Source organism: Rhinoraja longicauda, chromosome 11 (genome assembly GCF_053455715.1).
Source record: "Rhinoraja longicauda isolate Sanriku21f chromosome 11, sRhiLon1.1, whole genome shotgun sequence".
In the NCBI taxonomy this organism is placed as follows: Eukaryota; Metazoa; Chordata; class Chondrichthyes; order Rajiformes; family Arhynchobatidae; genus Rhinoraja; species Rhinoraja longicauda.
In genome coordinates this window covers 41,551,619-41,568,281 of record NC_135963.1, presented here as the reverse complement: position 1 = coordinate 41,568,281, position 16,663 = coordinate 41,551,619, and the positions used below count along the sequence as shown (strand labels likewise).

At 46.1% G+C, this 16,663-nt stretch overlaps 1 protein-coding gene and 1 long non-coding RNA gene across 2 annotated transcripts in view; one reads left to right on the top strand and one right to left on the bottom strand.

Moving 5' to 3' along the window:
* LOC144597830 (2-5A-dependent ribonuclease-like) overlaps window positions 1–6,401 on the bottom strand; it is a 27,226-nt gene extending 20,825 nt beyond the window's left edge. Inside the window, exon 1 of the mRNA XM_078407472.1 lies at window positions 6,317–6,401. The gene's annotated coding sequence lies outside the window, so the exon portion shown is untranslated. The remainder of the gene's footprint in view (window positions 1–6,316) is intronic.
* LOC144597831 (uncharacterized) lies at window positions 5,933–16,663 on the top strand. Its single transcript, XR_013547794.1, has 5 exons — window positions 5,933–6,200; window positions 9,556–9,734; window positions 11,553–11,582; window positions 13,222–13,251; window positions 16,412–16,663. It is a non-coding gene; the product is annotated as an uncharacterized LOC144597831 (long non-coding RNA).

Below are 16,663 nucleotides of genomic sequence, written 5' to 3'. Positions count from 1 at the left end.
ACTGTTGCAGTGTAGCGACCATAGAGAATGGTCCAGGTCGTCGAACCCTCGGATTGGCCAGCGAGGTCACGTGGGAACGCGACCATGGGGATTGGTCCAGGGAGCGACATCGCTGATTGGCCAGCGATGTCAGGTGCGCGTTTGGCGCCCGTTTTAGTCAGTTCGGTGAAGTCTTCAAGGAAGACAGTAAGTTTGTAATGGTTGTCCTTTACCTTGTTGTTTAACTCTGTATTCGAAGATTGCGGCTGCAATAAACTTCTTCTACAACCAACAAGTTTCGGACTCGCCATATTGGTGACCCCGACGTGATCTGGACGATCACCGACTGAGCAGGAACCCGACGCCTCGTTGACGATGACCGAGCCGGGCACACCGGAGTTAAGCGCCGGAAGCGTTCATCTTCCGTGGTTTTGGACGCACGCACCGCAAGCTTGGTTTATCCACACCGAGGCTCAATTTCATATAAAGAAGGTGTCGGACGAATCCACGAAGTACTTCTACCTCGTCGCCGGACACAACCAAGCGCGTGATGCGGTTCATCGTGGATCCACCTGCAGAAAACAAGTACGAGGCCATGAAGAAAGTATTACTGCGAACCTTCGGATTTAATAAGCATGGTGGTGCGGCAAAACTTCTGCACCTACCAGATCTTGGAGACCAACTGCCTTCCGTCCTCATGGCCGAAATGATGATGCTAGCCGGTGAGCATACGGATTGCCCTATGTTTGAACAGGCATTCCGCGAGAAACTTCCCGAGGATGTCCGACTGCTGCTCACGGATTGTTCTTTTAAGGACCCCGAAGCATATGCAGCGAAAGCGGACGCGCTCATAGCGGCAAAAAACAAGGCAAGTGGTTCGATCAACAAAGTCTCGACATCAGTGACCACACCACAGTGACGGCAAGATGGCGCCACGTCTCCCGCCAATTTTCCGAAAGCCCGCCAAAAAGATCCGCACAAGCGCGGCTGGTGCTATTATCACCTACGATGGGGTAACGAAGCCCGCAACTGCCGTTTGCCTTGTACCTTCGCGGGAAATGCCTCGGCCGATCGTACATAGGGGCAGTTACGATTGGCCAGAACCGGCGCCTCTATGTCCATGATCGATTCACGGACACAGAATTTTTGGTAGACACGGGAGCCATCGTCAGCATAGTGCCGCCGACCGACCTCGAAACTAGATCGGGTAAGACAGGTCCCACCCTCATCGCGGTTAATGGCAGCCCCATTCGCACTTTCGGTACACGGAAGATGTCCCTTGTGTTAGGCCTCCGCACGTACGAATGGCCATTCATCATAGCCGACGTCAAACAAGCGATCCTGGGCGCAGATTTTCTCTGGGCTTTTTCACTGGTTCCGGATGTCCGCGGTAACGACCTCCGACCCTCCGCCCAAGATGAGCACGTCGCTCCGACAATCGCCTCCTCGCCCAACCCTACTGTCCAGGCCGTCGTCGCGGCCCCCGACTCGTATGCTGCGATTCTGGCAGAGTTTCCGGAGCTGCTCGTCCAACGCTTTGACACGCCTTCGGCTAAGCACGGTGTGGTCCATCACATCCGCACCGAAGGCCCTCCCGTTTTCGTCGGGCCAGGAGACTACCGCCAGACAAACTGGTGGTGGCAAGGGCGGAGTTCAGGAAAATGGAGGAAATGGGAATTGTCCGTCAGTCTGACAGCCCGTAGGCCTCGCCGTTACACATGGTCTCCAAGGCATCTGGGGGGTGGAGACCATGTGGCGATTATCGGCGTCTCAATGCTGTCACCACGGCTGATCGCTACCCCATACCGCACCTACAGGATTTTTCATCTGGGCTGGAAGGAGCGGTGGTGTTTTCCAAAATCGATTTGGTGCGAGGATACCATTCCGGTGCGACCGGAGGACATACAGAAAACTGCAACAATTACTCCGTTCGGGTTGTTTGAATGGTTGCGTATGCCTTTCGGTTTAAAGAACGCGGCACAGGCTTTCCAGCGGCTGATGGACCGCGTGGGCCGGGGTTTACCGTTTGTGTTTATTTATTTAGACGACATCCTGGTCGCCAGCCCCTCCGTGCAGGAACACCAGGCCCATTTGCGGACCGTGTTCCAGCGGCTCCAAGACCACAGGCTCATAATCCAACCCTCCAAATGTCAATTCGGCCTTCCTGCTCTTGATTTTCTAGGGCACAGAATTACCCCTGCCGGCGCCTCCCCTTTGCCCGAAAAGGTGGAGGCTATTCGGGCATTTCCTAGGCCCACCACAGTAAAAGGGCTACAGGAGTTCGTAGGCATGGTTAATTTCTACCATAGGTTCGTTCCGGCAGCTGCGCGTGTCATGCGCCCACTCTTCCAATGCCTTGCAGGGAATCCGGTAGATTTGTTGTGGTCCCCGACCGCTGAGTCGGCTTTTACAGCAGCTAAGGCAGCCTTGGCAGACGCCACCATGTTGGTCCATCCGAGCCCCTCCGCCCCCACGGCCCTGACGGTTGACGCCTCTGACGTGGCGGTGGGCGGGGTTCTGGAGCAGCAGGTCGGTGGCCGTTGGCAGCCTTTAGCGTTTTTCAGCCGGCAACTAAATTCGGCCGAGCTGAAGTATAGTGCATTTGACCGAGAGCTTCTGGCCCTCTATTTAGCTGTTCGTCATTTCAGGTATTTCCTCGAGGGCCGCCCATTTGTGGCCTTTACGGACCACAAGCCATTAACATTTGCTTTTTTGAAATTGTCTGACCCATGGTCGGCCCGCCAGCAGCGGCATCTGACTGCTATCTCCGAATTTACCACCGATGTCCGTCATGTCGCGGGTAAGCTTAATGCCGTTGCTGACGCCCTGTCTAGACCTGCTTTTCCCCCTATTTCGGCGGTGGACTGCGAGGTGGATCCCCAGGAGCTTGCGGAGGCACAGCTCCTAGCGGATACCGTTTCGACTTACCGGTCCACCACTTCGGGATTGAAGTTGGCCCAGGTAGCTTGTGGGTCGGAGGGCACGAAAGTCTGGTGCGATGTTTCTCTTCCTCGTCCCAGGCCGGTAGTACCGCCCTCCCTTCAGCGCCGGGTTTTCGATGCCATTCATGGGCTGGCGCACCCGTCTATCCGCTCCACCTCTGCCTTGGTAGCAGCGAGGTTTGTCTGGCACGGCCTGCGGAAACAGGTAGCGGGGTGGGCACGTTCCTGCGTGCCCTGTCAGACCGCTAAAGTCCAACGCCACGTCCAGCCCCCCGTACAGGATTTCGAGGTCCCGGCTGTTCGTTTTTTTCACATCCACGTGGATTTAGTCGGGCCTTTGCCTTCCTCCCGGGGCTACACCCACCTCCTCACGGTGGTGGATCGGTTCACCCGGTGGCCAGAGGTTTTCCCATTGTTTGATATTTCGTCCGCGTCTTGTGCTAGGGCTTTGGCCCTTCATTGGGTAGCTCGTTTCGGGGTCCCGGCAGTTATTACCACTGACAGAGGGCCACAGTTCACTTCGTCCCTCTGGGCCGCGCTGGCAGAGCTGTACGGGTCCAAGTTACAACCCACGACTGCTTATCACCCCCAGGCAAATGGACTCGTAGAAAGGTTTCACCGCCAACTTAAAGCGTCCCTCAGTGCAAGGCTTGAAGGCCCGGACTGGGTAGACCAACTCCCTTGGGTTCTTTTGGGCATCCGGACTGCTCCTAAGCTAGATCTCGGTGCGTCGTCCGCAGAGCTAGTATATGGCTCGACACTTCGAGTACCCGGAGATCTGTTTCCTGACCCTTCAGACCAGCTGCCTACCGTCCCATCAGTGTTAGCATCTCTCCGGGAACGGGTGGGTTCCCTGGCTCCAGTTCCGACTTCACGTCATGGGTGTCCCATGGTACATGAACCGTCTTCCCTGAAGGACTGTGAGTTTGTTTTTTTGCGTAAAGATGCCCATCGCGCCCCGTTGCAGAGGGTCTATCAAGGGCCGTTCCGGGTTTTGCGTAAGGGAACGGTTACCTTCACCTTAGACATGTGCGGCAAGAGTGAGCTCGTCTCGGTGTCCCGGCTCAAACCTGCACATTTGGATCTGGATCAACAAGTCCTGGTCGGTCAAACCCCTAGGAGAGGCCGACCTCCGTTAGTTCAGCTCAGTCCAGGACCCCCCGTTCCGATAGTTCCTCCAGGACCCCCCGTTCCGGCAGTTCCTCCTGGACCCCCCGTTCCGGTAGTTCCTCCAGAACCTCCCGTCCCGGCTGTTCCGCCAAGTCCGGAACCTCCGGCTCCTGTGGTTCAGGCTGTCCCTCTCCGTACCCGTTATGGTCGCGAAATCCGGCTCCCTGTTAGGTTCCGCACCTCGGGTTCTGGGGGGGGTCATGTAGCGACCATAGAGAATGGTCCAGGTCGTCGAACCCTCGGATTGGCCAGCGAGGTCACGTGGGAACGCGACCATGGGGATTGGTCCAGGGAGCGACATCGCTGATTGGCCAGCGATGTCAGGTGCGCGTTTGGCGCCCGTTTTAGTCAGTTCGGTGAAGTCTTCAAGGAAGACAGTAAGTTTGTAATGGTTGTCCTTTACCTTGTTGTTTAACTCTGTATTCGAAGATTGCGGCTGCAATAAACTTCTTCTCCAACCAACAAGTTTCGGACTTGCCATAGCAGGATCTAAATTGTGGAACTGTGCAAATATTTTCATCAGAAGGACCTAACTGGTTCAACGGTGGTGAATCTCTGAAATTCTCTACCCCAGAGAGTCAATGGGGTGGTTGAAGCTGAAGTAGATTATCTTTTGAAAGATCAAGAAATTAAGATTCACGAGTGTTTCATTGTCATATGTCCAGGAAAGGAGGACCAGGGGGCATAACCTCAGAATAAAAGGATGTACCTTTAGAATGGAGGTGAGGGGCATTTTGTTAGCCAGAGGGTGGTGAATCTGTGGAATTCATTGCCACAGAGGGCTGTGAAGGATGTCATTGGGTATTTTTAAAGTAGAGTTTGATAGATTCTTGATTAGTAAGGGTGTCAAAGGTTACAGGGAGAGGGCATGAGAAAAATAGATCAGCCATGATCAAATGGCGGAGCAGATGGGCCAAATGGCCTAATTCTGCTCCGATGTCTTATGAGGCACTGCATCATCAGGTAATCACCCATCCAGGCTATGCCAACTTCTCACTGCTACCGCTGGGCAGGAAGTACAGAACCTGTGGTCCCACAACAGATTAAGGACGTTATTTTTCTACAACTATCAGGTTCTTGAACCAACTCACACAACTGTAATCCTACCTCAGTACTGTAACCCTCTGGGCCACGTCTTACATTATCATGGATTTGTTCTTGCATTGTGTTGCATCAATGTCATGTTTTTTCAGACTTTTTCTTTACACTGCCTTGTAGAATTTGTGTTTTTATGTGTGGTATGAAACAATGTGCTCCTGATGCTGCTGTAAGACATTCTTTCTACGTGTATATCAGCATAATTGAGCACAACAATAAACTTGACCGGACAGTCATCCTGGATTTAGTGGGCTGAAGGGTTTTTCTATGTGCTATGTGATTCCATGGGTTATGGAGGCTCTTCCTTAAAAATATTCCAGCGGTAGGAAATTTGGGAGGCGGCAGGAAAACGTCTTGAGGCTAAGACTGCAGCAGCCATCACACTTGCACTAAACGTTATACCCCTATCATGCATCATCTGCACACCGTAAATGGATCGATTGTAATCATGTCTATCTGCTGACTGGATAGTACACAACAAAAAGCTTTTCACTGTACCTCGGTACACGTGACAATAAACTGAACTGAACCCGGTCTGAGGGGCCGAATCAGCCTCTGATATTGATTTAGAATTCCGGTCAATTTAATTGGATTTTTGAGTTTAATTTCTTAAACTGAGGAATCGCGATGAAGTTATGTAAAGAGGTTGGCTGGTGATCGGGGCCTGGGCGCGGTGAGTAGGCAGCTGTCAGAGGGACATCAGGGCGGGCGAGCGAGCGAGCGAGGCAGGCCACGGTTCCTCCCACTGGCGGTTGCTCGCTCGCTCCCGCGGCCCGCTCCCGCTCCGGACGTCTGAGCGCGACTGCTGCGGGGGGATGATCGCGGCGGCGGCGGCCTCTGGAAGGGGATGATCGCGAACGCTCTGGGGCAGTGCCAGCGCCAGTGGTGGGCGCGCGGGCCGCGCTCAGCGCTGGGGGTCTGGCGCGCGCCTCGTGAATACAATCCGTTGCCGTGAAATGGCGGCGGCTGCAGAGGAACCGCCGCCTAAGATGGAGCCGGTCCCACGTTCGGGTAAGGCATGGCGCGCCGCAGCTACCGCTGGCTGGGCTCCCGCTTCCCGCTATTAGTTTTGACTCCGAGCGATCGCGATTCAGATAAAGTTAGGCTCCGGGGAACCCTTCACCCACCTCCAAGCCATGGAGGATCACCATCGCATCGTGTCGTCCGCTCGCCTCCACTCCAAGCGCAAGAGGGCCGCCCCTCGCTTTCACCTCCCACCTTCCCCTACTAATTCTAACGCAGTTATGGAGAGGGGGAAGGGTTGGGCCTACACGTTTAAGGTCCTAAAGTGGGGTATGGCCGATTTTGGAGGCATTGGGCGGGATTTTGCGGAGGTCAAATTGGGAGAACGTTTGGAGACGGCTGGCAAGTGGGAGGCTTTCAAATGTGGGCAAGCAAAAGGGCATCATGTTCGTGTTCGGGTGAAGAACACGGTTGACAAATTTACGCGAGGTGTTGACTTTTGGTCAGGAAATGAGGCACACATCGGTATTTAGTTGGGATCGAATGAGTCCCTCTGAACATTAGTAATGTTGGGGTACATTTAAGAAAGAGGGCAAAAAAGCACAGGGGTGTATTAAGAGTAAAATGGTGGTTGGAAAAATAAAGTCAGCATGGCCGTGACCAACACGACAGCCATGCTGCCTTTTCTGTCTTAATGGCTGAAATCAGTGAGCACTAATGGGTGGATCCTTCTTCTAAGACATCCAGACCATTCATTGAAATCACAGCTTTGAGGTTCTGAGCATTTTTCTGTGACAAAAGTTATGGACATTGAGCGATATATTCACCAACTCACTCAGCTGCACCTCTTTACGTTTCTGATTTCATTCTGGCAATTCCTATGCATTTCTATCATCAGCTCTGCTGATATCATCTTGATTTCTTATGTTTTCTTAATATATAAAGACCCATTCTACTTTTGAATCTGCGCTAACTCTCAGTACAAACCTATTTCCCCCCCACCTATGCCCTTATAGTTTATTTTCTCTTGTGTGCCTATCGATTCCATCTTGATTCCACCTGCCAAGCAGAAATCTCCAGTAGCCAAATAATATTGTAGCTCGCATGTTTTAAGAGGATGTGGAAAGAAACCAGAGCACCTGGGATAATACAGATAATAAATAGCCGCATTGCCTATTGCTCCACTGTGCTTCTTCACATTTTAGTCGACCATGCTCCATTCCCAGCAGGTATGCTCTCACTACCTCTGCCCCAGAACCTCCATTTGCAATGCTGGTCTTAATATCGGGTGCTACTTTGTACCACTTTTTGATGATCCAGCAAGAATACTTAACTGAAACATTCCCGTGTAGTCTGGCCACATCCCGAATATTAATTTTTCTTATGACCATCTCCCATGTAACTGCAGGAGATGCAACATCTGGCTTTTCACCCTTCCCAATTTCAATAGTCCATTTTACACAGGGAGATGGGTCAATTGTATTAATTTAGTGCACTGTATTTGCTACTCATAATGTGACTCCATAACTTATCACTTTAATTCCCCTTTCCACTCAGTTCCTGACTTCTCGATCCTCGATATTCTTTACTGTTTACTGAAACTCAAGGATAGGTATGCCTTGAGAAGTAGATTCAAGGAACTGCAGATGATGGGGATTTTTTTAAACACCCAAAAAGTGCTGGTGTCTCATTGCAACTAGCAAAATTATAGCCTTTTGGATTCTATTTTGTGTTCAATAATTTTGCATTATCTGTATTTCCTGCATTTCAAATTTTACATTTCCAACATGTACATTGCAATATTTCATTAATTTATTAATTAAACTTCTATTTACATCTTCAACCTGATTTTTTTAAACTTGTCATTAGTAGCAACTTCACCTGACTTCTAACCTATGAGACCCTTTTTCTTTTTCCATATTTCTGGTTCTGCATCATAAAAGCTATTAATCTTTGATTCCCCCCCCCCTCCTAGACCATGAAAGGTTTAAGTCTCACACCCCCACTAGTTGTTTGAGATGATGAGTATTTTCTGCATTATCTGTCTTATTAAGGAAATGTATATGTACTGTGCAACAGAAATCATTGTGTAGTTTCATCCAGTGCCCCGCCCTTGAAGGTAAGCTACTAAAGTAAATTCTTAGAAAACTACTGCATTAGGTGAAACCCAAAACCTGCCTTGAGTGGTACCTGACCCTGGGCTGCTCAGTTTACTGACAAACCAACAGGAGGAACAGACTTGTTTGAATATTTTATAATCACAAGATGCGTGGCAGTTTTACAGGTGGTTGTGATATTACAAGCTTTCTGTGTGGCCTTGAGGGTTAAGATAAGTTTATTGTCATATGTATCAGTTAAGGGACAGTGAAATTTGAGTTACCATACAGCCATACTAAATGAAAAGCAATAAGATACGCAACCACATAAAAGTTAACATAAACATCCACCACAGTGAATTCCACATTCCTCACTATAATGGAAGGCAATAAAGTTCAAACATCTTCCTCTTTGTTCTCCTGCGGTCGGGGCAGTCAAACCATCCGCAGTTGGGGTGATCAAAGCCCCCACAGCCGACGATCAAAGCCCCCGTCAGGGTGATCAAAACTCCCACATCAGGACGGTTGAAACTCTCCACGGCATGGAGCTCCCAAATCGGCCTCTTACCAGAGACTGGGCTTCACGATGTTAAAGTCCACAGGCCCCGCGGTTGGAGCTTCGATCTCCGGCAAAGGGATCGCAAGCTCTGCGATGTTAAAGTCCCGCAGACTCCCGTGGCTTGGAGCGCCGGGTCGGTCTCCAGGAAAGGCCACCAACTCCACGATGTTAGGCCGCAGTGGGGGCGGAGATGGGTATTAGTGGAAGTATGTCTTTAAATGGCAGGCTAGGTCATTGTTTTTGTCATCAGTGCCTTCCCTTCAAATGTTGATCTGGAGCAAAAGGACACAGATGATGATACTGATATTTTGCAGATTCTACCGTGAGGCTCAAAGTAAACGCTCTGATGTGTCCAGCAGCCTGATGTGTACATTGCCAAAACTATACCTTGTTTTTTATTATGCTGCTTATAGTTATGAGTCAATTGCTAACTAAATAAAGTACAAGCCTGCAAATTTCTGTCACACTGTGGTGGGTTTTGATAGACATAGGCATCGTTAAGGTTCACATTTGTAAAGTATGGTCCTGCTTTATATTTTTCTATTATTCTGGATGGCATGCTCTTATTTAAAATCAGTTTATTTTCTGATGTAATACTATATATGAGGTTCAAAGAATGGACAGCTTTAAAAAAAAAACAAATAGCTGTGATTGTCCTGCTTGTCACTACTAATTGTGATCAAGGGCTGTTGTGTAAAAGTGGACTGGGTCAATATGTCGGTGATGGATACTTGCTTGTATGTTCCAGATCACTCATGAAAATCAAGCTAGGACATTTACCTGGAAGGATGGCTTGCAGAAATACAAGAAGTAAACACCTAAAAAGAAAAGTAGGATCTTTTTGAAGTGAGGATCCTCAATATGGGACTGTATTTGGATCAGTGTGTTTTGTAAAAGAATAATGTGAGGGAGAATGACGAGGATTAGGTAAATATCTCTGAATCCCTTATTTCTTAAGGATTAATGAGAATTTTTATTGCTTGTTTTCAGAAGTTTTTGTTAACTGATACCAGGGACCCGCAACTGCTAAATGAATGAAGTTGTCAGTCTGGTATTGACAATGTGGGGGTAAAATGGTCCACAAATGGTACTGTGGAAAACTCGGAAAGATGTACTGATAGAAGTGGTGCAGCACAGAAACACTACCTTCAGCCCACCACATCTGCATGGACCATGGTGGCAGTTTAACTAAACTCATCTTCCTGCACATGGTCTGCACCGATCAGCCAAAACATTATGACCACGGATAGGCAAAGTGAATAACATTGACTATTTTGTTACAATGGCACCTGTCAAGGGGTGGGATATATTAGGCAGCAAGTGAACAGTCAGTTCTTGAAGTTGATTTGTTGGATGCAGGAGAAATGAGCCGGAGTAAAGACCCGAGCGACTCTGACAAGGGCCAAATTGTTATGGCCAGGCGACTGGGTCAGAGCATCTCTGAAACGGCAAGGCTTGTGGGGTGCTCCCGGTCAGCAATGGTGAGTACCTACCGACAGTGGTCTGAGGAGGGACAAACCAGCAACAGGGTGTTGGGCGCCCAAGGCTCATCAATGCGCGAGGGCAACGAAGGCTATCCCGTCTGGTCCGAACCAACAGAAGGTCTACTGTGGCACAGGTCACAGAAAATTTTAATGGTGGTCACGGGAGGAATGTGTCATAATACACAGTGCATCGCACCCTGCTGCGTACGGGGCTGCACACGGAGGACCAACAGCATATTAGGCATGTGGTCATAATGTTTTGGCTGATCAGTGTATATCTCTCTCTTCCCTGCATGTTTGTGTGTCTGTCTAAATGCTTCCTAACTGTTTATTATATATTTTGGACCATCTCACCTAGCAGCATGTTCTTAGCACTTACCACTCCCTATGTGGGGGAAAAGCAAGCTTACCTCTCATATCTTTTTTAAGCTTTCTTCTTCTGTTCTTAATCTGTGACATAGTATTTGACATTTCCACCCAGGGAAAAAGATTTAATTATCTACCCGAGACACAAGGGACTGCAGATACCGGAATTTTGAGTATGACGCACAGTACTGGAGTAACTGGGTTAGGTAATATCTCCAATGAACATGGATAGTCCATGGCGATGCTGCCTGACCGGCTAAGTTACTCCAGCATTTTCTGATTATCTTATCTATCCTTCTCATTTTTTCTTCTCAGCTCGCCCCTTAGCCTGTGCTCCAGAGAAAATTTGTTCAACTTGGAGCTAATATTCTCCAGATAACAACCAAGTGAACCTCACTGTGCCCTCTCCAAAACCTCTCACTTTAATTCCCCTTCCCATTGTATGTCAAAGTGCATGTAATGTCTGTTTGAGTTTAGATACTATACTCAAAACAGACTACAGCAGTTCATCAATAAAGCACACTGCCATTTTATAAAGAGCAGTTTAAGGTTAGCAAATGTAATGAATTTTTATACTATCTACATAGTTTGGAAAGTGGGGGAGAAGTTTAGTAATCTTATGTCTGTTGGTACTCGTATTCTGGTGTAAATTTGATCAGTGATGCAAATGATGATGAAGAGTATTGGGAAATGTGATGTTTTTGTTCTTCTAGACAAGTGATCTTCAAAGTAAATGTTCTGATGCATCCTGGTTCTCGTGTAGAAATAATCAGCCTTCCATTTAGTTGCATGTAGGTGGTTGTGAGGACATGCCTTAATTGGTTCTAATGTTAGATGCATGTACTATGTGTGTATGTTGTTATGGACATTAATGATTGTTTTGTGCTGTTGGCAGGGGCTTCAAGTCGTCTCTTTTTATCGTGTGGTAAGTGAATGATTATTTGGTGATATTTATTTGCTGATGTTTTGAGACTAGAATGTTTGTTCTGTGACCAAAGAGGGATGGTTACTTTCTTGAATCATGAGCAGACCGGTTTGTTTGCTTCATTTCTTTTGTTGTGATTTAAATAAATTCATTTTATTTTTGGAGTTACAACTTCAGTGTCCTTGATGCTGTGGTGGCAATATTCAGTACTCGACTTCTGTGGTTAATCCAGAACATTTGCTATTGGTTTCTGGGCATTTGGTTATGGGCAGTAAATGCTGACCTTGTTGACATTGTCCTCACCTCAAAATGGGAAAGAAAAATGCATGTGCTTTTCTGCAGGGTAATTGTGTGAGACTTGGCAGTATAATAATAATAATAATAATAATACATTTTATTTATATAGTGCTTTTCATATACTCAAAGACGCTTTACAGAGATTTTGAGAACATAGGGAAATTAATAAATAGATAAATAAGTAAATAAATAAATGAACAGAGATAGGAGACAGTAGGTGAGGTGACCTTCAGTGGTTGAAGGCAGTACTGAACAGGTGAGACTTCAGCGATGTTTTGAATGTGGTGAGTGTGGGGGAGTCTCTAACGGTTTGGGGTAGTGAGTTCCATAGGGTGGGAGCAGCGATGGAGAAAGCCCTGTCCCCCCAGGATCTGAGTTTAGTCCGGATGTGGGGGGATAGGAGATTGGCAGCGGCAGAGCGGAGGGTGCAGGTGGGAGTGTGCCTGTGGAGGAGGTTGGTCAGGTAGGATGGGGCCAGGTTATGGAGGGCTTTGTAGGTTATAAGGAGGATTTTGTATTGGATTCTCTGGGGGATGGGGAGCCAGTGGAGTTTATAAAGGACGGGGGTGATATGGTCACGGATCGAGGTGTGTGTGAGTAGACGGGCAGCGGAGTTTTGAATGTATGAGCCTTGATTCATTAATCTCCAACCAATCCTCCTCTACCTCTATCCTTTAACGTGAATTTGCTGCATAAGATCCGAGCTTAAAACTGAACTGAGCAGCAATTAAACCTGCAGCTTATCAGTTGGTGAATCCACTTGCCAGCGGGCCAACTGCGATAAAATGAATGGTTTATTTTTCTAAAACCACATGTATTGATAAATGTTGTTGCAGTAGAACTGTGCCCTCTCCAAAACCTCTCTCACTTTAATTCCCCTTCCCATTGTATGTCAAAGTGCACGTAATGTCTGTTTGAGTTTAGATACTATACTCAAAACAGACTACAGCAGTTCATCAATAAAACACACTGCCATTTTATAAAGAGCAGTTTAAGGTTAGCAAATGTAATGAATTTTTATACTATCTACATAGTTTGGAAAGTGGGGGAGAAGTTTAGTAATCTTATGTCTGTTGGTATTCGTATTCTGGTGTAAATTTGATCAGTGATGCAAATGATGATGAAGAGTATTGGGAAATGTGATGTTTTTGTTCTTCAAGACAAGTGATCTTCAAAGTAAATGTTCTGATGCATCCTGGTTCTCGTGTAGAAATACTCAGCCTTCCATTTAGTTGCATGTAGGTGGTTGTGAGGACATGCCTTAATTGGTTCCAATGTTAGATGCATGTACTATGTGTGTATGTTGTTATGGACATTAATGATTGTTTTGTGCTGTTGGCAGGGGCTTCAAGTCGTCTCTTTTTATCGTGTGGTAAGTGAATGATTATTTGGTGATACTTATTTGCTGATGTTTTGAGACTAGAATGTTTGTTCTGTGTCCAAAGAGGGATGGTTACTTTCTTGAATCATGAGCAGACAGGTTTGTTTGCTTCATTTCTTTTGCTGTGATTTAAATAAATTCATTTTATTTTTGGAGTTACAACTTCAGTGTCCTTGATGCTGTGGTGGCAATATTCAGTACTCGACTTCTGTGGTTAATCCAGAACATTTGCTATTGGTTTCTGGGCATTTGGATATGGGCAGTAAATGCTGACCTTGTTGACATTGTCCTCACCTCAAAATGGGAAAGAAAAATGCATGTGCTTTTCTGCAGGGTAATTGTATGAGCCTTGATTCATTAATCTCCAACCAATCCTCCTCTACCTCTATCCTTGAACGTGAATTTGCTGCACAAGATCCGAGCTTAAAACTGAACTGAGCAGCAATTAAACCTGCAGCTTATCAGTTAGTGGATCCACTAAAACCACATGTATTGATAAATGTTGTTGCAGTAGAACAGAAAAAACATTGATTTTGTACTTTAATAAAGATTTCTTGTGAGGTATTTTTTATCAAGGGTTATCAACAGAAGGGCATGTATTGGCTGGCTAAGTGGTTTGAGATGAAAGTCCAGAATTGTTTGGCATGAATTGCAGGGTGCAAGTGATGACTTACTTTTTTGCTGACTTTTATGAGGCTGAAAGTAAACGCTCTGATGCATTCTGAAGTTTGTGCGTACGTACATACATGAAGCTATGAAGACATCTAAACAACCGAGTTCCTACAGCAGTTTGTGTTTTATTCTAGATTCCAAAATCTACAGCCGTGTCTTGGATCTAAACGGCTGTCATATTTACCTTTTTTTAGTGGATATGGTAGCTACTATCGCTAATCTTGAGTAGCTTTATGTTCGTGGTGATCTCACCGTGTAGCTTGAAGTAAACACTACGCTGGAGTTGAGTGTGTAATTTTCAGTGCAGCTGTGAAGGAAACAAATGTCTGCATGTGGTGGGATGAAGTTTTGGCCTTGTTTCTCTGCCCATCCAGCCTTGCCGCATATAATTGGTGGTATATTGAGTGTATAGTTTTGTATTTATAAATTGTTGGGGACTATGTCGCCAGAGAATTATTTTATTGGCTGCCTTGGTCAAAAAATAAATGCAGGTGGTGATTCTTTAGTAAAGGCATCTCATGGTTTATGTACTTGAAAAGCAGCACATAATTTAAAAACACTTAAATCCAATTACCCATCTCCACCCCTTTCCGCATTCAGCAGAGACCTCCGCAACTCCCTGGTTAAGTCATCCCTTCGGTCCGCCTGGACCTACCTGATCACCCGGTTGCCAAACACTTTAATTCCCATTCCCATACTGACCTGTCCTAGGCCTCCTCCATTGTTAGAGTGACACTAATCGCAAATTGAAGGAACAGCATCTCATATTTCACTGGGGCAGGTTACAACCCAGTGGTATGAATATTGATTTCTCCTAACTTCAAGTAACCCCTACACTCTCTCGCTCTCCATCCCTCTCCCGCCCAAATCATACCAGGTACCCGTTCTCACTTAGCAAACAGATGGCCTGTTTCATTTATCATCGTTACTTTTTTGCATATCTTTCATTCATTCGTTCTATATCTCTCTACATCATTGTCTATATCTCTTGTTTCCCTTTCCCCTGACTAGTCTGAAGAAGGGTCTCGACCCAAAATTTCACTCATTCCTCTCCAGAGATGATGCCTGTCCCGCTGAGTTACTCCACTAATTTAATCCTCCAATTAAATTAAACATATAAGTGATTGTGCTGTCAGCATTAAATTTGAGTGCGTTATTCCAAACATAAATCGAACATATGTAAAATGTGAGGTGCCTGCGCCTATTTCCATATCATGAATTAGATATAATGTGATCGATGAATTTTGAGGAAACAATTTGCATTACACAGGCCAAATTGGTAATAACGTGATTTTCGTAGAGAACTACTTAAAAATTAAATTGAAAAAAATGCCATGCAAAAGAAGTCTAGGTGTCTATGTAACCTCTTGGCAGATACAGTTGTCTTTAAGAACAGTCCTTCCATTTCATATCCGGTGGGCATTGAAATTGGCAAATAATGTATATACTAAAACTCTTGTTTGTTTGTTTGTTCCTGAACTACAGCCAAAACGATACATGATACGACAATTTTAGGCCCACTTTACTCACCGTGATCCCTTTGGTCCTAATGGAAGAAGTTTCATTGAAATCGGTGTTATATTTTTTAAGTTATTCACGTTTTAAAATTTAAATCTATCTCCTAGGGAGGGAGCGGGGGGGTGCTGCCCAATGCAGGAGAGGTTTCACAGTCACAGTCTCTTCTATTGATGGAGAAACAAGATGCTAGTTGTTTTATATTGAAACTTGTGTAAGGGTGCAAAAATTCTACAGGGTAAAGGTCTTTTTGTAATTGCAAGTCTGACATTCTCTAGCCACTGAAGTGGCTCTTCCCTTTTCACCACTGACACAATTGTTTTTCTAATAAGATTGTCTATAACACTAGCTGTCTTAGAAAAGCAGCCACCATGTTATAGCAGAAGGGTGGCACGGTGGCACAGCAGTAGAGCTACTGCCTTGCAGTGCGAGAGACCCGGGTTCGATCCTGACTACAGGTGCTGGATGTACGGAGTTTGTACATTCTCCCTATGACCTGCAAGGGTTTTTTTCTGAGATCTTTGATTTTTTTCCCAAAGACGTACAGGTTTGTAGGTTAATTGGCTTGGTATAATTGTAAACTGTCCCTAATGTTAGTATACGTGAATCGGTGCACACTCGGTGGGCTGAAGGGCCTGCTTTTGCGCTGTATTTCTAAACTAAACTACCTGTGCCATGTAAACTTCTCTATACGTGCTTGGAGGTTAGCAGTGATGTGGAAATTGTGGCTATTGGTACTGGGTTCACAACTTGTTCATCGTGTATAATTTTGGGCTTTGGAGTGATTAATATTGTTCTGTGACTCTTAAACAAATTGTCATCTAGAACTAGTTATATTTATTTTAATGAGTGTCTGGTTATTTTATGATGAAGAAAGAAGACTTAGAAGTCGGACAGTTCATTTAAAAACAAATCAACATCTCCAGCTGCTTTCTAAATTTTTATTTATTCTGTTTTCAAACAGGGGCTGTCACATGAGAATGGACTTTATCAACGGATGCTCAGAGCTTTCCAGCCACTTGAAAGCACAAATTTACAACAATTGCAGTTGCCTAGTAGAAGAGCTAAAAACTTCAAAGAATGAGAGGATCTTGTTGGAGAGAATCCTCTGAAGGATGGGGATCCCTTCCAGGAATCTTTGGAGTGTTCACCAGGATCTGATCATGTGTATAATTATGTCACTTTGTTGGTCAATTAAAATTAATAGCTGATTTAA